This window comes from Coregonus clupeaformis, chromosome 2 (assembly GCF_020615455.1).
Source record: "Coregonus clupeaformis isolate EN_2021a chromosome 2, ASM2061545v1, whole genome shotgun sequence".
In the NCBI taxonomy this organism is placed as follows: Eukaryota; Metazoa; Chordata; class Actinopteri; order Salmoniformes; family Salmonidae; genus Coregonus; species Coregonus clupeaformis.
In genome coordinates, this window is record NC_059193.1 from 25,854,129 (window position 1) to 25,866,912 (window position 12,784).

Below are 12,784 nucleotides of genomic sequence, written 5' to 3' on the forward strand. Positions count from 1 at the left end.
GAACAGTTGATGTTGAGATGTGTCTTTTACTTGAACTCTGTGAAGCATTTATTTGGGCTGTAATTTCTGAGGCTGGTAACTCTAATGAACTTATCCTCTGCAGCAGAGGTAACTCTGGGTCTTCCATTCCTGTGGCAGTCCTCATGAGAGCCAGTTTCATCATAGCGCTTGATGGTTTTTGCGACTGCACTTGAAGAAACTTTCAAAGTTCTTGAAATGTTCCGTATTGACTGACCTTCATGTCTTAAAGTAATGATGGACTGTCGTTTCTCTTTGCTTATTTGAGCTGTTCTTGCCATAATATGGACTTAGTCTTTTACCAAATAGGGCCATCTTCTGTATACACCCCCTACCTTGTCACAACACAACTGATTGGCTCAAATGCATTAAGAAGGAAATCAATTCTACAAATTAACTTTTAAGAAGGCACGCCTGTTAATTGAAATGCATTCCAGGAGACTACCTCATGAAGCTGGTTGAGAGAATGCCAAGAGTGTGCAAAGCTGTCATCAAGGAAAAGGGGTGGCTATTTGAAGAATCTCAAATATAAAATATATTTTGATTTGTTTAACACTTTTTTGGTTACTACATGATTCCATATGGGTTATTTCATAGTTTTGATGTCTTCACTATTATTCTACAATGTAAAAAATAGTAAAAATTAAGAAAAACCCTTGAATGAGTAGGTGTCCAAACTTTTGACTGGTAGTGTATGTCCATCCAGCACATGATATACCATGTCAGCCAACCACTCTTGTTTTCTACATTAGACATGGTGGAAGGGAAAGATTAGAAAAAGTGGTATTCTGTTAGTGCCACGTTGGAGCCCTCACACACACACACACACACACACACACACACACACACAAATCGAATAACAGCCAGCCTTTACGGTACACTTTTAAAGTTGTGATTTACACTTGTGTACTAAAAACAGCTTGACACAAACAGACACATTAAAAGTGCAGACGGCTTCGGCCTTCAAAGTGTGCCAGTTTTTGGGCAAATTTACTGAGGTAGACCTAAACCTAATAGCGAGACAAAAATTGACACCATTACATTTTTCCGTGCAAAACAAAGCCAACGCATCAGCCTGGTAGCTGGCTAACTGAAGCAGCTAAACAAGATGTCTTCTAGCCTCGTGTACACTCTAAACACTGGCCCTGTCTATCTACAAGGTGTGAGGCCTGCCCTGGGATAAGTCTCCAAATCAAATAAAGAGGGAGGGAATCCATTTGCATTGTAAATACACCATGGATGCAAATCCTGTTTAGCTTGTTGGTTGGAGGGCTGATGTGGAGCTGGAGGATGGAGAGAAGCACTGACAGATCTAGGAATCCCCCCTGGACCTGGACCGCCCTCCCTACCTGCACAAAGCCACCCCACTCCCCCGACATGCTGGCCCCCTGGTGGGACATCCCACCCCCTGACCTCCTCTTCCAAGGAGGTTCAGTGGGAATTTAACACGCAGGTTCCACATTCCTCCAAGGTGATAATTGCCCTGGCAGCAGGCAGGGGGCCATCAGGAGCAGGGTAAACAGGCAGAGGGGTGTCTCTCTACCCCTCTCCCATACAAACACTGGCACCCACTACCTCATCCTCCCCCCTCCCCACTCCTCAACGTCATGGACGGCTGTTGCCCCGTGAATTATGGCATCAAGCACGTTGGCCCCTGACAGCGCATGTCGCCCGTGACGCCCATCGAACCGGCTGCAAGGTTTATTTAGTCGCTAAGAGCCCACAGCTGTTCGCTAGATGAGCCCTACTACCACGTCAGAGCAGACCAGCCTCTTCACACATTATACTGTAGATCCTATTCAACCAACCAGGGCCAAGCTAATGCCCTTTAAATAGACTCTTAAGAGTAGCAAGCTGGGAGTTATGGAGGAATCACCAAGGACACCCTTGCTCCCACAAACATCCGCTCAGCTTATTAATCACCCATCCCTCAATCATCTGTCCACCTTTCCCCCTGGTCGGTGGAGAAAGAGTGGTGTAAACAGAGAGTGATGGATGGAGCTGGCCTACCACAAGTCTGCCACTGTTCCTGTAGAGCTGCTGCTCTTTCCTTTATACCACTCTTCCATCAAACTAGAGTCAGACCATCATCACTCCTTCCTAGGCTTATATACTAACAGCCAATCAAAGGCGTATATATTAACTGCCAATCAAAGGCTTACAGTGCCTTGCAAAAGTATTCATCCCCCTTGGTGTTTTTCCTATTTTGTTGCATTACAACCTGTAATTTAAATTGATTTTTATTTGGATTTCATGTAATGGACATACACAAAATAGTCAAAATTGGTGAAGTGAAATAAAAAAAATTACTTGTTTAAAAAAATTGACAAAAAAATTATAATGGAAAAGTGGTGCGTGGATATGTACATTTACATTTATTCACCCCTTTGGCTATGAAGCCCCTAAATAAGATCTGGTGCAACAAATTACCTTCAGAAGTCACATAATTAGTTAAATAAAGTCCACCTGTGTGCAATCTAAGTGTCACATGATCTGTCACATGATCTCAGTATATATACACCTGTTCTGAAAGGCCCCAGAGTCTGCAACACCACTAAGCAAGGGGCACCACCAAGCAAGCGGCACCATGAAGACCAAGGAGCTCTCCAAACAGGTCAGGGACAAAGTTGTGGAGAAGTACAGATCAGGGTTGTGTTATAAAAAAATATCCGAAACTTTGAACATCCCACGGAGCACCATTAAATCCATTATAAAAAAATTGAATATGGCACCACAACAAACCTGCCAAGAGAGGGCCGCCCACCAAAACTCATGGACCAAGCAAGGAGGGCATTAATCAGAGCCAAAAAAGAGACTAAAGATAACCCTGAAGGAGCTGCAAAGCTCCACACCGGAGATTGGAGTATCTGTCCATAGGACCACTTTAAGCTGTACACTCCACAGAGCTGGGCTTTACGGAAGAGTGGCCAGAAAAAAGCCATTGCTTTAAGAAAAAAATAAGCAAAAATGTTTGGTGTTCGCCAAAAGGCATGTGGGAGACTCCCCAAACATATGGAAGAAGGTACTCTGGTCAGATGAGACAAAAATTTAGCTTTTTGGCCATCAAGGAAAACGCTATGTCTGGTGCAAACCCAACACCTCTCATCACCCCGAGAACACCATCCCCACAGTGAAGCATGGTAGTGGCAGCATCATGCTGTGGGGATGTTTTTCATCGGCAGGGACTGGGAAACTGGTCAGAATTGAAGGAATGATGGATGGCGCTAAATACAGGGAAATTCTTGAGGGAAACCTATTTCAGTCTTCCAGAGATTTGAGACTGCAACGGAGGTTCACCTTCCATCAGGACAATGACACTAAGCATACTGCTAAAGCAACACTCGAGTGGTTTAAGTGGAAACATTTAAATGTCTTGGAATGGCCTTGTCAAAGCCCAGACCTCAATCCAATTGAGAATCTGTGGTATGACTTAAAGATTGCTGTACACCGGCGGAACCCATCCAACTTGAAAGAGCTGGAGCAGTTTTGCCTTGAAGAATGGGCACAAATCCCAGTGGCTAGATGTGCCAAGCGTATAGAGACATAGCCCAAGAGACTTGCAGCTGTAATTGCTGCAAAAGGTGGCTCTACAAAATATTGACTTTGGGGGGGGTGAATAGTTATGCACGCTCAAGTTTTTCTGTTTTTTTGTCTTATTTCTTGTTTGTTTCACAAGAAAAAATATTTTGCATCTTCAAAGTAGTAGGCATGTTGTGTAAATCAAATGATACAATCCCCCCAAAAATCAATTTTAATTCCAGGTTGTAAGGCAACAAAATAGGAAAAATGCCAAGGGGGTGAATACTTTCGCAAGCCACTGTATATATTAACGGCCAATCAAATGTTAACTGCTTATATGTGACGTGGTCAAGGATGTGCAAAAATTACAAAATACAGTTACAAAATACCATAAAGATCAATGTATCAAAATAAACTACTAAATATTTTCAAATGTATTTAATTAAAATACATGTATTTTGTATTTTAAAATACAGAAATACATTTGCAAGGAGCCGGCCCTAACAGCAACAACATTCTCAGTAAAGGTTATAGAAACGTTTTACTTGATATGACTGTGATATGTTGTTAATTATCTAACTTAATTGAATACACTGACTGTAAGTCACTCACTATGGATAACAGTGTCTGCTAAATGACCAAGATGTAAATACTGTATATAAGTGAAAATGAACATACCAAAATGAACTGCAAAGCACCCTGGGTATTATCATTGGCCTTGTTTCGGGGTCATGTCTAGATGGGATACAGCTTAACCTCATTCTCCTAACCTGCTTCGTTAATTCTCCTAACCTGCTTCGTTAATTCTCCTAACCTGCTTTGTTCATTCTAACCTACAGCGTAAATTTTCCTAAACCTGCTACGAAAAGTAAATTTTGACAAAAGCTGTATCCCTTCTAGACATATCCTTGTTTCGGGGCAGAGCTCATTCGAATAATATTCAGCATGCTTTGCAATTGTACATTTTTACATACACACATTTATATTTAGTTAATCTAGCAGACGCTCTTACCACACCATAGCGCTATCAGACTTCTGATACCAATGCAAGGTGAAAGGGGACCACAAAATGGTGAACCACTATAAAGAAAAATGGTATAGAAAACTATTTTGTATTTTGAAAATACAAATTACAGCTCTCGAAAGTATCTTGTTACAAAATACATTGGAGTGTAGTTCAGCCCAGTTTAATACATATTTCAAATACAAGTAACATAAATACTGCCCATCTCTACAAGTAGTGTATATTATTAAATTTTTACATTTAAGTAATTTAGCAGACGTTCTAATCCAGAGCAATTTACAGGAGCAATTAGGGTTAAGTGCCTTGCTCAAGGGCACAGTGACAGATGTGTCACCTAGTCGGCCTTCCGGTTACTGGCCCAACGCTCTTAACCGCTTAATGTGAAGATGTAAAAAACACGACCAGGGTAAATGTTCAGTGAGGCGACTTTCAAAGCCTACAGTAGGAGGCTACCAGCCTATTCCGTGGAATTCAGCTCTCTACACATGGTTGTAGAGAAATCCATCTATTAATACTTTCGTAATCTCTCTTGACACCCCCAGCAGGATCATTGAAAAGAATGTACCCAGTTCCCTTCTCATAGGCATGAATCAAATTCAGCAGAACACTTCTCGCTGTGCCCTTTGCCTATTGTGTTCAGCCCACTGAGCTTACAGAGCCCAGACTGTTAGTTCTGGGAGGCGGGGAGAGAGGGCCTATTCTTGTGGGCCTGTGTTTCCTGGTCTGTGCCCACATGTGGTTCCCTCCCTCCAGCCACACATTGAAGCTCAGGGAGGTTCTAAAAGCCTAGGTGGTGATTAAGAAGCCACATAATGGCCTCCACAAAACCAGGAATGCGTTTAACTGCTACTCGGGAATCATTCTAAAGCAGAACGCCGCCATTAATATCGAGAATGATGCCACTATTCCCAGGCAGGATTATATTTACTGTATTTAGTGTATTTACTGTAATTAGTGTATTTACTGTAATTAGTGTATGTACTGTATTGACTATATTTACTGTATTTAGTGTATTTACTGTAATGTGGGTCTTGAAATTAGGGTATACATGAGTATTAGCATAGTTTAGAAAGGAAAGGGGCATGGCAGTGCATATATGAGAGGCATAACCCGTATATAGTGTAGTATAATTAGGTATCCATGGCTTGGAGGGTGAACCGGGAAGATTTGAGCTCTACCTCAGTGGCTGTGCTGAACTAACTACCAGATTTACATTGTTGGAAATGTGTGGATCCTTCCAAATCCAGGATTAGAGGAGTCAAGCGTGCACAAACTCTGACTTCCACTCTCTCTGTTCTGCACACACACACACACACAAACACACACACACACACACACACATGGTGTTGGCTTGTAGCAGCCTTATGCTCCACAGTTAGCGAAGAGGAGTGTAAGTACACACAAACACACACACACACAGTAAACTTCCACTATCTCTTTCTCTCTACACAGCCAAACACACACACACACACACACAGTGTGTCCCTGCTGCCTGCGTGCTCAACACACCCAAACCCCATCACTTTCCTCATTACAGGAGCTTCATGGCTTTTTAGGGGCTCTGCGCTTTATCAGGAGATTTCACATTTCCCAGCCTGCCACTTGACATGGCTCACCCAGCTGCCAGCAATCAGGCCAGGCTGTAGAGCAGAGGGCTGTAGAGGGGAAGGGGCCGCCCAGCCTCCCTAGACTCCAGGCTGCACCTTGATTTGAACCAAGTGCCAAAGAGCCACTGCTCCTGCTAAGCCCCCATAATTACAGGTCACAGATCCCCTCCTGCCTTCCATCCACACCACACACTGACCTGGCCTAATAAGTCCTGTGTAGCTCAGTTGGTAGAGCATGGCATTTGCAACGCCAGGGTTGTGGGTTCGTTTCCCACGGGGGACCAGTATGAAAAAAAAGATATATATATATATGTATGCACTCACTAACTGTAAGTCGCTCTGGATAAGAGCGTCTGCTAAATGACTAAAATGTAAAATGTAGGGGGACTGGAGAGAGAAAGAGGAGTGGGACAGCGAGCCAGGGGATTGTATCTATTTGCTTGCTAAATTGTTGAGAGACAGTAAAAAAAAAATGTGTGTGTGTGCGCTCATGCACGTGTGTATGTGTATGTGTGCGCGAGTTGCATAAGTGTGTGTGTTTGTCTAATTGAGAGGTAAGCAAAACAATGTTGCCTTTAAAGTTCCCAATAAATATCTTTCCCGTAATTTTAAACACCTGCCCATAAACCCTGAAGGAATGCTAAATGAAACCAAGTTGCAGAGCCAGTCTCCTGTCTGGAGTCTCACGTCAAGACAGCAGGATGTGTAATGGCTGTAACCAGGATTAGGGAGTTCAAGCAGAAACAGCCAGGAAGAAGAGAAATACGACATATTAACAATACAGTACTTTGTTCAATGCCGAATCCAGCAAAGTAGCCTTAATAAGCCTTCAACTTCACCATCAAACTTCAAGTTATGTACTCAATGGGGATTATAGCAAAGAACAAAATAACCTGATCATGTATGGAACTGGAACAATGTGTGAGATCATTGCATGTATGAAATCACGTCAAATGATTGTAATCATTAGGATTGGAGCATTTGTTTTGGTGATTAATGGAATGGCATGACTTGCTTTCACTTCGGACCCCCAAGGGAGGGGGGGGGGGGGTTACTAACTGACCCCGGGAGCTGGAAACGCTACCCTCTTCGGCCCATCTCTGGTTTCGATTCCCCCGGCTCCTGCCGCCTTCCTCCCTCTTGCACCTGTCGGCCACCAATAGACCCCCCGCCCAGGCCCTTTCAGCAGCCTGAATATATGGCCCTGCTCGCTGGCCCTGCCTGGCTAATTGCTGTTGGCCCCAAAGGCCATGCTAGACCCAGGCGCTTAGCTACTACTGCCATCGCTACGCTTAGCTACTACTGCCACTGCCACCCTTAGCTAGGGCTGTGACGGTCATGGAATTTTGGATGACGCTTATTGGTCAGCCAAATAACCGTGGTCACCGTTATAACCGTTAAAATAGCAGAAAATAAAAAATAAGCGCACATTATCTCCTCTCCTCTGCTCCTGTGCTGCTGCTTCAGGGAGGGTGGGCGTTGCTAGGCAACCAAAGACTAATTTGCTACAACACCTTGTCTGTTTCAGCAAGAAGCAACAAAGTTTCATCACCTTGTTGAGTCCATGTTACAGCAGAAACTAGTGATAGCTTTATTATTCATGGCTTGCGTGTTATATAAAAAAAAAAGTATTATGGTTATGGCGGTTCTTTTATTTTCATGAAGGTCTTCATCCATAACCATCAGTTACACGGTTATACAGTAATTGTGCCAGCCCTTAGCCTCCCTCCCTCAGCCCAGCCTGGCTGTCCCCCTCCACTCTACTCCATAGCAGGCAGCCTGACCTGTGCTCAGTGGGCTGACCTGGGCTGGCCTCCTAGCTACGTAGGCACACTGAGCCACGAGCTGCCACAGTCGACCTGGAGATTAAGCACCCTGTCTACACGCAAGCCATGAATAATAGAGCGATCACTCCAGACGAGCAGGCAACAGCAGCTTGAGTCATACACACTCCTAATCCCATAGGTCGCTGCACGAACGTGTCACACACACATAGGCTACATTCATATACAGTGGTATGAAGGAGGCAATGCACATTATTGTACAGTTATGGGAATTGATATTTTACTCTATTCGCACAGCATCAGTAGTCAGGATATTCCATAAAATACAAGATATTCAATTAGATAATAAATGCCATGCATGCAAATCATGAGGGTATCCCTCCCTAAAGTATACATTCATGTGAATTATGTTGCCATTTTCAAAAGACTTTCAAATGATTAAACATTTATGTGGAGAAAATTTATTCCATATGATCTGTGTATCACTTCATTATCCAATCAAATGGTTGCCCTGATAGTTAGAGTCATCCATAATGTCTCCATAATTTGTGCAGTGGTGCATCCGAATATTTCACTAGAGTGCTATGAAATAACAGCTCCCCCACACACTGACGCCTACCTCACTTAAAAGTGGCCGGACAATAACAAACACCACGTGACTGACTGCAGTACTTTGAGTCTAGACGCACGAAAGAGTCGGGCTCAGAGCATCCTCGCTGTCCCGCGGAGACGAGGAGAGATGCACCAACTCATCCCAACACGGGGTGTTTCTTTTCCTAACACTAGTTCATAAATTCACCAGGCAAGCTTAGGGTTTCAACACGATCTCTTATATGAAAACATTTCGTTTTTTAAACAAATATATAATTTCGCTCCTACATGTGTAATAACGTTTATAGTAGCCTACACTCAGAACAGTTAGGTAAGCTGTTCAGCTTGTCTGAGTCTCGTCTCCTCCCCTCTGTTTTCTGCGGATTGCACCTGCCATTTAAGCTGAGGTCTGAACCTCGACGATGTTCCCTTTCGATGTAATTACAGTGCATCTATTGTCACCCTTTACATTCCAGCTCAGTCCGTGACTATAGAGTCAGCGCGGCATCCATGTATGTTATTTGTCTCCATAACACCTCTGCTCGTTTACTGCGTCACTGGAGTCAGACAGAGGGGGAACGTGTGGCATCGCATCTGAACTTGTGAAAGTACCACGGTTTAAAAAAGTGCTCAGTCAGCAAGCGACTCACTCAGCCTCTTGTGCATCCATCTGTCTCGCCAGCGTGGTTCTCTCCTGCATCCTCCAGCGAGCATCACATGTCTGGACCCCACTGCGAGGCAGCATCCTCCAGCAGACCGGGTTCTGGACATCCTAGACAGCCTGTCCTGCGACATATTTTTAGTTTGGACCCGGTGATGTCACATCCCGTCTGGGTAATACATAACCAGCCCAGGCATATCAAAATAAAATATAAGAATCGGTAGGGATTTTTCCGGGTCACATGGACGAGTTCACAAGGTCAAGCAGGAAATACGCGGCAGGCGGCAGGGAGAAATACGCCGTCCTGAAATAACATTTTAAGTGATACCCGACATACCATTTCGAGCATCCATCCGGTGGTGACACGGGCATTATACTTTTATATAATCATCTGATCCACTCCCAACCTATCCCTTGCAGATCCGCAGTCGACTTTTAATTTCCTGGTACGATGTGCGCATTTTACTTTGAGGCATAATGACAGGCAGCATCATCACCAAATGTTTTAACCAATATGTCGTTTTTAATCCTGAGGATCTATTGAGCAACTGGGGGACTTTAAAGGAATAGTTTACTGAGGAAGGGTAAACAGCAGTTGATGGGGAGTTCATGGAGAAAAAGAGACACTTGTTACATCATACAGACCAAGTCTTGTCCATAGTGTCAAATTAAATTCCAAATCAAATCACTGACCTATTTTCACCCTTGTAGAGTTGCAAAATGTTACACAATGTGATAATTGTTAAGAGGCACACTTGAATTACTGACATGTTGGAGGCAGACATGTTGGAGAAAGTGCTCACTTGTAGAGACAGGAGACACCACTCCTGAGGGGGGACTGATTGAGGTTGCTGATGAAGAGGGTGTAGATTAGACCCTTTTAGGGGGGCAGAGGGGAGCCCCTGTTGGGCGGCAGGGACATGGGGGGTGAGCCAGGGCTAGGTGATGGAGGTTGGTTTGAGTGTGGCCCCCTGCGTGGAGCCAGATCCTCTTTCTTTAGCCCAGGTCTCGCCTGTTTACCTTTGAACCCTAGCCCAGAGGCCCATCTCTGATCTACAGAGGGGCTCCCCTTATGGCCCGTACCCAAGCCGGCCCTGTGATAGATTGGCCATCGCCATGCCAATACTGCACAATATTTACATTTCCTGCCCAGGCGGAGGTATTCGGCGGGGTTGACTGGAGTTCAGCTGCACAGTGTGGTGTCTGCAGCCGCCAGACCCACTGGCCCCGCTCTGCAGCATGGAGACCCAAGACCCAAACATTCAGCTGGGAACATTCCAGAACCCAGACCCTCTCTCTCTCTTTGTATTTGGGTGTCAGCAAAACAGCCGCCTTCACCCATGGTCCCGCTGTTCCGTTGTACATCAGCGTAACAGACAACATCACAGTCTATGACTGGGGTTCACTGCAACCTGGGTGAGTGTAGGAGATATAGCCTGGAGTAATACAGTAATATTAGCCTGGAGTAATACAGTAATATAGCCTGGAGTAATACAGTAATATAGCCTGGAGTAATACAGTAATATAGCCTGGAGTAATACAGTAATATAGCCTGGAGTAATACAATATTTCGCTTTTACCTGGCGAATAGCTGCATGGAAAATATTTCACTTTTATCTGGTGAATAGCTGCAAATATTTCACTTTTATCTGGTGAATAGCTGGCAAATATTTCACTTTCATCTTGCGAATAGCTGGCAAATATTTCACTTTTATCTGGCGAATAGCTGGCAAATATTTAACTTTCATCAGGCGAATAGCTGGAAAAGATTTAACTTTTATCTCTGCTACTGGGAACCCATGCCAGACATTCCTGCAAGGAGAAAACATAAGATTGTTAGAAACACAAGCAGGAATGAGGCCATGGATCAAATTTGACATTACTGTCTGGGTCAGTTATATTTATGTTACATGGTGTTTCAAGCAAACAGGATTATGTACATTCATATCTACTTATGTGACTAAAGCGGGCAAATATCCAGTGCGTGTATATGTGGGTGAGTATGTGTGTGTACTATAGTGGTTTGTGATTTGTGGAGGCTGCAGTGTGGCAGGGCTTTGGAGTGTGGTGATTGGCTGGAGTGAGCCAGGAGGTAGGAGGGGCTGCTATGAGGCAGGCAGTGCGACCTAGTGGTGGGAGAGAGGGACGGGGTGTAGCATTGACAATTCATCCCACACACACACACACACACACACACACACACACACACACACACTCACACTCACACACTCTGACACACACACGTCTAGAACCAGTAGCACCGAACCATGCACGTTCCCCTCCCACAAACTACACACATGCAAACACCCTGTACAAAGACCATTGTAAATTGTCAGCGTAGAGCATTATTTTACGCTCTGTTGTATTTGTCACCCCCCCACCCCCCGAACTGAATGGTGCTAATGGCAACTTCAAAGTCAATAGCTCTGTGGCTGTTCAACCTTCACAAAACAACAGCCATAAAATACAGACATTGTTTGGTTGCCTCCACCAGTGGACGTTATATATTGGAAGTAATGGACCATACCGTTTAGCCAGACCCACGGCTGAACGGTAACTAAATGCAACACCAACCTTTGACCATCAGAGCTCCAGCCTTGCTACTGTCAGAGAGCGGTCACCCAACTGTGTCCCCCCAGGATCAGCCCCTCACCCCCCTACAAAATTATAGCAGATTATCCCTCCTTCCAGATGTTTTATGGGAGAGATTGAGGGGGCTTTATGAAGGGGGGTGGTTGATTTGGGTGGGGTGGGGGTGTACAGACCAGTCTTAGACATAGACCCTAAAGTAGGGTTTAGTAGGAGCCTAGCCCAGCCTAACCTAGCCCAGCCCAGCCTAACCCAGCCTAACCTAGCCCAGCTCAGCCTAACCCAGCTCAACCTAACCCAGCCAAGCCAAACCCAGCCTAACCTAACCCAGCCTAACCTAACCCAGCTCAGCCCAACCCAGCCCAGCCTAACCTAGCCCAGCCTAACCCAGCCCAGCTCAGCCTAACCCAGCCCAGCCTAACCTAACCCAGCTCAGCCTAACCCAGCCCAGCCTAACCTAATCCAGCTCAGCCTAACCCATCCCAGCCTAACCCAGCCTAACCTAGCCCAGCTCAGCCTAACCTAGCTCAGCCTAACCCAGCCCAGCCCAACCCAGCCCAGCCCAGGTAGCAACAGCCCTGTTTGCCTGTGAGGGGATTAATAATGAATTAAGGCATCCCCCTTTTAAAAAGATATTCATGCATGCTAATGCATCCATTATTTATGGTGTGCATACAGACTCGCTAGTGGTGGTCGCATGCGAGAGAGGGGGGAAAGGGGTCCCCGATGGGGTTCCGAGGCTATGGTGAAACATCCGTCTATTGTTGCTGTGGCTATGGCTGGGACTGTGGCTAAGGCTGGGACTGGGGCTAGGGCTGGGACTGGGGCTAGGGCTGGGACTGGGGCTAGGGCTGAGACTGGGGCTAGGGCTGGGACTGGGGCTAGGGCTGGGACTGGGGCTAGGGCTGGGACTGGGGCTAGGGCTGGGACTGGAGCTAGGGCTGGGACTGGGGCTAGGGCTGGGACTGGGGCTAGGGCTGGGACTGGAGCT

At 45.4% G+C, this 12,784-nt stretch overlaps 1 long non-coding RNA gene across 1 annotated transcript in view; it reads right to left on the reverse strand.

The window, feature by feature from the left end:
- The window catches only part of LOC121536604, a 51,112-nt gene extending 41,791 nt beyond the window's left edge, over window positions 1-9,321 (reverse strand). Inside the window, exon 1 of the long non-coding RNA XR_005994886.2 lies at window positions 9,194-9,321. This is a non-coding gene — a long non-coding RNA (uncharacterized LOC121536604). The remainder of the gene's footprint in view (window positions 1-9,193) is intronic.
- Window positions 9,322-12,784: the final 3,463 nt, after the last annotated feature.